Consider the following 10025-nt stretch of genomic DNA (forward strand, 5'->3'; position numbering starts at 1 on the left):
ATTGTCACTGTCGTATATTCTGCCTCTCATTATCATTGACTCTCACACACTTCTACTTTCTCTTTCTCTTTATTACTCCCCCCTCCCAACACTTTCTGCTTCACTCTTTACCTAGCTCTCTTCTGTCACTGTAAACTATGCTCCACTGCCACTGTGTCCTCTCTTTCTCTCAAACTCCCGTTGTCACCTTCTCTCTTTCTATAACACAACCACTGTCTGTCTATTACGTCCAGTATTTATTAATTTCCCTTCTCTTTGCCACTGAAACTGTCTTCCTCTCGCTCAGCATAACAAAGCTCGAATATGTTCGCATGCAAAATGTTTGTGAAAAATTTTTAAGGTACTGAGGAAGGTGAGGCAGCTGGTACACTACTTTTCAGTCAGACACTTTTAAATAAACAGCAACATTTGCAGTTTTTGTGCCCTGCTAGGAGCATTTTTCCGCTGGTTCTCTCCTCTTTCTTCTGCTGCGTCATGTAATACGTCTCATATGAAAAGAAATGTATTGTTCAGTATCATTTAGGTAGTCTACTTACAAGAAAGTGATATAACACAAAACGAATTTTACATCTCAGACCGGATTTTACATGCAAAACAAATTTGCGCGGGTCTCAGTACTACAACTGGGGTCTCCAGATGATAACGGAGACACTTTTCAGCACATTTATCAGTGTTACGTGAGTTTATAATCTACTTTTTCACCCGATTTTACGTGCGTATTTCACTTGTACAAGTTGAGTAACTTGGAACCTCCGTATCTTGGAAACGGACAAAGATATCGAGAAAATTTTCAGTGTTGCTGGAGATCGGGAACTTAGGAATACATCGCAAAAATTTCGTCGATTTTCTGTGCACAGCCTTCTTGGAATCCTCGGCTGGGTTTTGGTCTGCTGCTTAGTGGCGAAAATGTAGTAAAAATATCCCTTTCTTGGGGTTTTCCGAGGAACCGCCCATGAACTAATGGTGCCTCTATAGGTCCCAGTTACAACAAATTTAAAATGATCCAACTTACTCCATTTGCCTGAACAGGAGGAAATGTGTGGTATTTATTCTTTAACCCTGTACTGTAGGATAGACACTAAGGTGATCTTTTTGTAGGGTATACTAATGCTGATGCATGCTGAACCACACGTTCAGTCCCCCCCACCCCCCTCCTACCCCTCCCAAATATACTCTACATTTTCCCAGCTTCAACTTATGACTTCGGGAAGAAATGCTGAACTTCGGCTTATCTAACGATAGTAATTTTGTCATTGGACTATACACGAAGCTTTTTTTGTGTTTCCTAAATTTTGGCAACGAATTCTACTGCTGTTATACTATCTTCTGTTGCTGTAGGTAGTACTCTATATTACTCTGATCATCGATGCAAATTTAAAGTATCTAAGCATTAGGGACTACCAATAGCTTCGTTATTATATTCACATATTCTCTTTCCCCACGTGACAATAGTTTATAATTCCTCTAATTTTATAACCGACGCTCACAAATTAACACAGCATCTTTTGTCATTCACGTTGGTAGTTTCATTGCTTTGAAGGAAAAGAATAGCTAAACTCCTCATGTAGATTCAACCCTTTTATTTCTTCTGCCAGGTTTCATAGCTTCCCTAAAAACATTCTACATCTGATTCGTTTGGATTTTAGGTTTATGTTGACTTTTCATTCTTTGTCTTGTGGCAGTGATCCCAGCTGAGGACGCTTCCGGTGATCCGGATAAAGACTCATCCGGAATTTTTGCCAGTCGAGAGATAATTATGGCATTTTTTCAGTGGCAATCGACTTTTCCTACTGTAAAAGAAGTTTATGTCTATAATGTAAACTGCCCCTTGAATCCTCATGCTGTCGACCATAGCTAATTTCGCCACTGTAAGGTGCGTTTTAAGGCACTGCAGTCACGGACTGTGCGGCTGGTCCCAGCAGAGGTTCGAGTCCTCCCTCGGGCATGGATGTGTGTGTTTGTCCTTAGGATAATTTAGGTTAAGTAGCGTGTAAGCTTAGGGACCTTAGCGGTTAAGACCCATAAGATTTCACACACATTTGAACGCTTTTTAAGATGCGTTTGTCTGGCAAAGATGATTGAAGCAGATAGGAGGGGCACATTGGGCAGCAGAAAAACACACTTTCCTTGTAGATGCACGGATTGTTGGAGTGAGTGGGGCGTAGTCTCACCTTGCCGGTTAAACATCCTGAGGCGATTTTCGTTTTGTAGTTATTTCAGTGGTTTCAAAATGTAAGAATTCTGTCAGATGCTGCTCCCAGATATTTCGAAGCTCGGCAGTACAGTAAACGGGTTCCTGACCGTACTACACGTAGCGCACGACGAGCTTCTCTATTCCGTATATTAAATGTATAGACTTTTATCTTAAAAATGGACTGGGAGTAGCTGGTTTCGATAATAGTGCCCCGATAGATTTCGGAGCGCGATTGTCACATATCTCTCCACAGAATCAAAGCGTTTGATGTGTGCAGCGAAGGCTGCAACATCTGCATTCAGGAAGCTTTTTGTATTTGGAGTCAGCAGTACGTAGCTGATGCAGATGCTGCAGAATACTGGAAAAATGATGCTACTAGAAACCTTCCTTGAGGTGAGTCGTTTTTCTGTGTTTTCAGAAATTACACAGTCCTTGGAAGTTAACGAGAAGCCTACAGTTTTGAATAATAGTGCTGATAAATTCAGTGAGTTGGAGGCCTGTCTGAAAACTTGTATATAGTATTAGGTGACTGACAGGATCATACGCTGCTGTCAGGTCCACGAAAGCCACACCAGCAGAGTGACGAATTTCAAACACATCCTCCATGATGGAAATAGGATTCCAGGGTGAGTTTAAGAGGTTTTGTACACTCCTGGAAATGGAAAAAAGAACACATTGACACCGGTGTGTCAGACCCACCATACTTGCTCCGGACACTGCGAGAGGGCTGTATAAGCAATGATCACACGCACGGGACAGCGGACACACCAGGAACCGCGGTGTTGGCCGTCGAATGGCGCTAGCTGCGCAGCATTTGTGCACCGCCGCCGTCAGTGTCAGCCAGTTTGCCGTGGCATACGGAGCTCCATCGCAGTCTTTAACACTGGTAGCATGCCGCGACAGCGTGGACGTGAACCGTATGTGCAGTTGACGGACTTTGAGCGAGGGCGTATAGTGGGCATGCGGGAGGCCGGGTGGACGTACCGCCGAATTGCTCAACACGTGGGGCGTGAGGTCTCCACAGTACATCGATGTTGTCGCCAGTGGTCGGCGGAAGGTGCACGTGCCCGTCGACCTGGGACCGGACCGCAGCGACGCACGGATGCACGCCAAGACCGTAGGATCCTACGCAGTGCCGTAGGGGACCGCACCGCCACTTCCCAGCAAATTAGGGACACTGTTGCTCCTGGGGTATCGGCGAGGACCATTCGCAACCGTCTCCATGAAGCTGGGCTACGGTTCCGCACACCGTTAGGCCGTCTTCCGCTCACGCCCCAACATCGTGCAGCCCGCCTCCAGTGGTGTCGCGACAGGCGTGAATGGAGGGACGAATGGAGACGTGTCGTCTTCAGCGATGAGAGTCGCTTCTGCCTTGGTGCCAATGATGGTCGTATGCGTGTTTGGCGCCGTGCAGGTGAGCGCCACAATCAGGACTGCATACGACCGAGGCACACAGGGCCAACACCCGGCATCATGGTGTGGGGAGCGATATCCTACACTGGCCGTACACCACTGGTGATCGTCGAGGGGACACTGAATAGTGCACGGTACATCCAAACCGTCATCGAACCCATCGTTCTACCATTCCTAGACCGGCAAGGGAACTTGCTGTTCCAACAGGACAATGCACGTCCGCATGTATCCCGTGCCACCCAACGTACTCTAGAAGGTGTAAGTCAACTACCCTGGCCAGCAAGATCTCCGGATCTGTCCCCCATTGAGCATGTTTGGGACTGGATGAAGCGTCGTCTCACGCGGTCTGCACGTCCAGCACGAACGCTGGTCCAACTGAGGCGCCAGGTGGAAATGGCATGGCAAGCCGTTCCACAGGACTACATCCAGCATCTCTACGATCGTCTCCATGGGAGCATAGCAGCCTGCATTGCTGCGATAGGTGGATATACACTGTACTATTGCCGACATTGTGCATGCTCTGTTGCCTGTGTCTATGTGCCTGTGGTTCTGTCAGTGTGATCATGTGATGTATCTGACCCCAGGAATGTGTCAATGAAGTTTCCCCATCCTGGGACAATGAATTCACGGTGTTCTAATTTCAATTTCCAGGAGTGTATTTACTATCTAGATAGTAAAGGAAACAAAGACTAAAGTAAAAATTTCTCGACTGGACCTATTAAACTAAAAAATGTTTTCAGAATTGCACTTCGTTATATCTGTAAAGTACGGTCGCAGGTTCGAATCATGCCTCGGGTGTGGATGTGTGTGATGTCCTTAGGTTAGTTAGGTTTAAGTAGTTCTAAGTTCTAGGGGACTGATGACCACAGATGTTAAGTCCCATAGTGGTCAGAGCCATTTGAACCATATATCTGTAAAGTAAACTATTGAATCTGTGCGTATTACACGTTTTGGCTTGACAATGGGACAGGGACTCCTAATACGAAAGCCGTTCAAGAACTCGGCAAGCAAAGGAAATATAAATGTTTGTATTTACTACGAGAGAGGATAACAAACAAATTCTGTGCTAGACCTTGTTATGACAGTGATTAGAACAAAATGAAGATGATTTGAGCATGTAGCCAAGCGAGTGGATGACGGAAAGACCAATGAAATCCTTTGCTGCATACGTTGCTAGACATGGGATATGACCTAAACTACGACCAAAGATAGGTTGACGACATTAAAAAACATGATTAAACATTACATGTGTGTATATCTGAAGATTGTTGCGAAAGAAAATGTCCCCACTAGGCCTTTGTTCAAAACTGGATGTCTTATGGCTGCTGATAATGAAAACTCAACAGGTCGATACTACATTACTGAAAAGTGTGTTCCGGAATATTGGACTTATATTTAAACCAAGAATGGAATGTTTCACGTCCGTGTGTTAATGTTGTTGTTGATGATGTCATAGACTGACATCAACCAAAGCGTGTACAATGGAGCTGCGAAGAGTTTCAACTTTACAGCTTATAAATGAAATGTAATATGCATCACGCAAAAATATCCTCCAACCGTGCAGTTCTCTGCAGTGCTGAACATTACAATAATCACATTTCATCCATGAAACGGCTGGCAAAGCCTAGTCAACGAGTATCCCAAATCACACTAAACAGTACACACCACAAATGGACGTTTCTTTACATTTCTTTGACAAAGACTCGTATTGGGCAGAGCAGATAAATAGCGTAGTTTCAAAGCTCAATCTATAATTCAGTTGTAATTTCGTTCATAATTTCGTTTATCTATCATTAGCAGAATAAAGTTACGTGTAAGAACAGTGAAAGAAAGAATGAACATTCCTAGTACTGTAATAAGGTAACGTGAATCAGACTACACGAAGAAGTAAAATGAATGTCCCCGTCTTAATAACAGCGAGTCTCTCCAGTTGCAGCAGTTCGTTAGCTGTTTCTACAAGCGCTTACATGAACCACTAGCACAGCGCCGCTTTAATCTTCCTGATTAGTCCCCAGTAAATTCTCGAAAAACTCTCTCCCTTTTCAACCATGTCTGCTCTTTCTGCGATCTATTTTACCTACTCTCTGCTCTGTCGTCTCCATTTTCTTTCATCCTCTTCTCCGCATTCACCATTGTTTCCCTTTCTCTCAGCTGCTTTATTGCTTGTCCCCATTCACCATACAAATTAGACAAAGGCAGATGGGTACAATACCAGCTGCTCAGTGTGATACGACAGGTACGTTACTGAAACGGCACATATCGTGTAAATCCTTGTGAAGTGGCTTAGCTGAGTAAAATTGGCAGCATTGGTATCGATACGTACAGTTACAAAAATAGTGGATGTCAATTTACGAAATTCATGCATATTGTGTGAACGGTTGCAGGTACAATTAGTTTATTTCACTAAATAGTTTGGAATGTCTGTTAACAGATAAGAGCTGGGGACGATTTGAGTGAACTTCAGATTATTTGTAGCCCGGATAGATAAAGCTATCGTCAAAACCCAACTTTTGCTTTGAACTCTGTATTTCTGTAATAGGCGCAGTCGTACTCAATTTAGTATTCCCCTGCCACTCTCCGGCCTTTTAAATAACTTAAATAGTCAATAACAGAGCGAGCTGCAGTATTAGCATTGATTACGGACCATATTGCAAAATGGTTCAAATGGCTCTGAGCACTATGGGACTTAACATTTGAGGTCATCAGTCCCCTAGAACTTAGAACGACTTAAGCTTAGCTAACCTAAGGATGTCACACACATCCAAGCCCGAGGTAGGATTGGAACCTCCGACCGTAGCGGTCGCGCGGTTCGAGGCTGAAGCGCCTAGAATCGCTCGGCCACTTCGGCTGGCCCGTATTGAAGTTCGCGTTTGTCACACAGAAAGACGTGTGTGTGTCTTGGTACAGCTGTATCGACTACTCTCAGAGGTAGTGATAAATATGCCACGATGTTTTTGGTGATATAGAGGATGAAAATTTAAAGCCCCAAGTAAATTTACAGTGTTATCTGACTCGAGAAACGTCTACGAAATAATTGCATAGGGCACACTTTCACAAATCCAACGCAATTGGAAAAATATGCGGGTTTGTACATCTCAAATCAGTATATAAGACGATAGTATCTGTTCCCGAAAGAACAGTTACCGTTGATGACCATGCAGCTTTGCTAGAATGAAATGAAATTAAATGGACACCCTAGCTGCAACCAGGCGTTGATATACTTCATTGGGGACATGTTGAAAATGTGTGCCCTGACCGGGACTCGGACCCGGGATCTCCTGCTTACATGACAGATGCTCTGTTCATCTGAGCCACCGAGGGCACAGAGGATAGTGCGACTGCAGGGACTTATCCCTTGCACGCTCCCCGTGAGAGGCACATGTCCCCAATGAAGTATCAACGCCTGGTTGCAGCCCGAGTGTCCATTTAATTATCATTTCATTCTAGCAAAGCCGCATGGTCATAAATGGTAACTGTTCTTTCGGGAACAGATACTACCGTCATATACAGTTAAAATATGGCTTCTTGTGTGAACGCACATGCTATTCCCGAACTCGTACGGGACCTGGTAGATTAATCTGCCACGAGTAGTGAGTAGGCGCACTACGAATGTAATGGTGTGGACATGATGGGAATGTGCGTCTCACGAGGAGCATGCAAGGGATAAGTCCCTGCAGTCGCACTATCCTCTGTGCTCTCGGTGGCTCAGATGGATAGAGCGTCTGCCATGTAAGCAGGAGATCCCGGGTTCGAGTCCCGGTCAGGGCACTCATTTTCAACATGTCCCCAATGAAGTATATCAACGCCTGGTTGCAGCTAGGGCGTCCATTTATCATTTCAAATCAGTATGTTGTACTTAGAGGTACAGTGTAGTTAAAGCAACTCGCTATTGTGAATGGGTGCAATGTTTCTGCTCATAGCATCCTAGTGTGCAATAGCACAGTCCTCCCGTTTGTATGCATCTAAATGCAGTATACAACATATAGTTACCTAGCTGAAAGAATTAATAGAAGCTTAGATTTGTGTTGGATGAATTATGATAACAATTCAATGACACCACATGTTTCATAGCAGCGATCAGTAATGCAGGATCATACATTCAATTCCTGAAAAACTTGCATGCAGAGAGACTTGATAAAAATAATCAGTGCGCCTTGTTTAGTTGAATCCGGATTCATGAAAGTGACTGGTCGGAGTGTCCCTGTATTTCACAGTAATATAAGATCTGGCCCCAGCAACGTGGCAAATTTAACTATAGTTCGTGTCCAGGAGAGCACACTTCTGGTAAATAAGTTAGCAATATTTAGATTTAATAACCAATATACTACCTTCTAAGAGAAGTTGACACAACTTAAAATCTCGTAGTGATAGTGAAACCCACTCTACTCGTTACAAAACCCAAGACAAATTTGTTGGGCGGATAATCAAATGGTTCAAATGGCTCTGAGCCATTTGAACCATTTTTATAAATAACAAACACTTCACTAGAACACAAAGAACGAAGCTAATTCACAAAGAAATATCTGTTAGGATGCAATAACTTGAAGGTCTGAAGATACACAAAATGAGATTCTTCTCGTAATTTGTGAATCTATTGTTCATGATTCATCGGTGATTAAATATGGGTGGATTGTAAAACATTTATTCATGAATCACAGATTTGTATGATTAATTGGCACGTTCAAACTCCAGGAGGGACATAGTCCGTAACGGCAGTTAGTTGACACATTCATCATCTCCAAGTTCAACGCGAAGAACACAGTCGCTGAAGCACAGTGTCCGCTTGCGGCCGAGGTCATTGGAAGCGAGGGCCGCAGCTGTCACTGTTGGTGTCTTATTGCAGGGCTGCTGTGATGGTCTTCCTTGGTTGACGCTACTCTTGGAAGTACCTGGCCTGCTGGGAGCTGTGAGATGTAGATCTCGAGACTCTTTTGCGGCTAGGTTTCTTAAGTACACGCACAGTCAATAGATACCTGCTCTGTACTTGGCGGACACATGATTGGCGGTAGCGAAATAGTACCCATGAATGTTGCGCATCTAAGAGCAATACGCGTGTCGTGGGTAGCGAGGCTGGAACTGTACTATTCTCGTGGTGGCTGCTGGAAGCTAACACCTAAACAGCATGCCGTATTTAGATCGGCCGTTGTGTTGACGTGTAAGTGCCATTCAAAAATTCTCCGGTAGAAGGCCGTGCAGTCCAGAATCGCTATGCCAGTCAGGGAAAATCACCGTGAGCACTGAGACAGTCATCTCACCGACGGACCAGGTTTGGTAAAACACCGTGTCCTGTTGCGTGAAGATGTCAGGCTAAAGGGCCCGAAGGCATGATAATCGCGTGGGGAGACACCAACCTGCAGTTGGCGTAACTTCAGTACCATGACATTTGCAATAAGCGAAAGTTCATTATCATAAGTTTGACGCTCCAGACATGCTGTCATACATACATTCTTCATTACCCACTGGATGCCAGCAGTGTTTGTCCTTCTGCAGCCAAGAGAAGAATGAGAAAAAATGGCTCTGAGCACTATGGGACTTAACATCTGTGTTCGTCAGTCCCCTAGAACTTAGAACTACTTAAACCTAACTAACCTAAGGACATCACACACATCCATGCCCGAGGCAGGATTCGAACCTGCGACCGTAGCCTTCGCGCGGTTCCAGACTGAAGCGCCTAGAACCGCACGGCTACAACGGCCGGCAGAAGAATAAAAGCACGGTTGTCCAGCTTGCCTGTCACCGTTGTGTTGACTGGTAGCGTAGTTGTAGGTGATAGCCTGCTACACTAGTTTTCTGTGTCGCAGGCTATAGCCTGCAGCTACAACTACCCGACGTTACATAATATTATACGCTTGATAATACGCAGCATTTTGTAAGTATACTTGAGTAGTGTCCGAATGTATGACTTTTCGTATTCTAATACAGCAGTCTCGCCGCTCAGGTATGTTACAACATTAGAGAGAGGAGAAGAAGCACATCATCAGGATAAGTACGCTTCACGTGGAGTATTTCTGAAATAATTAGTAATTAGATGTAACGATAAGTAGCATAAGTAGACTTTTCTTAAATTAGGCCATAGTACAATCAAGGCTAATTACAAATGTGCTAGTAATAAATCTTAATTTCATTAAAATCGGATCACGGAAAAACATAACCCCTCCCCCCTCTCGTGATCTAAGGTTTTGTCTTACAGGCTCCTATATGCTCCATTAAAACAGTTACCTCTTCAGTGTGGTTTTCGCAGATAACTTGATCGTAGTTGGGGAACCGTATAAGCTTTATTTCATCAAAATTCGACACGAAAACAAAGATATCGTAAATGAACATTTTGTCCATACTTGTACTATAACTTCGAAACTAACTTTCGATCATGATGGAATTTGGTGTGGATGTAACTGAACAGTGAGGAAGAAAAAGCTAC

General features: G+C 44.1%; 1 non-coding gene across 1 annotated transcript; it reads left to right on the top strand.

The window, feature by feature from the left end:
* The first annotated feature begins 7300 nt into the window (after window positions 1–7300).
* On the top strand, window positions 7301–7375 carry Trnat-ugu (transfer RNA threonine (anticodon UGU)). The gene has a single exon. It is a non-coding gene; the product is annotated as a tRNA-Thr (tRNA).
* Window positions 7376–10025: the final 2650 nt, after the last annotated feature.

The sequence above is a fragment of the Schistocerca serialis genome, chromosome 2 (assembly GCF_023864345.2).
Source record: "Schistocerca serialis cubense isolate TAMUIC-IGC-003099 chromosome 2, iqSchSeri2.2, whole genome shotgun sequence".
NCBI classification, from domain to species: Eukaryota; Metazoa; Arthropoda; class Insecta; order Orthoptera; family Acrididae; genus Schistocerca; species Schistocerca serialis.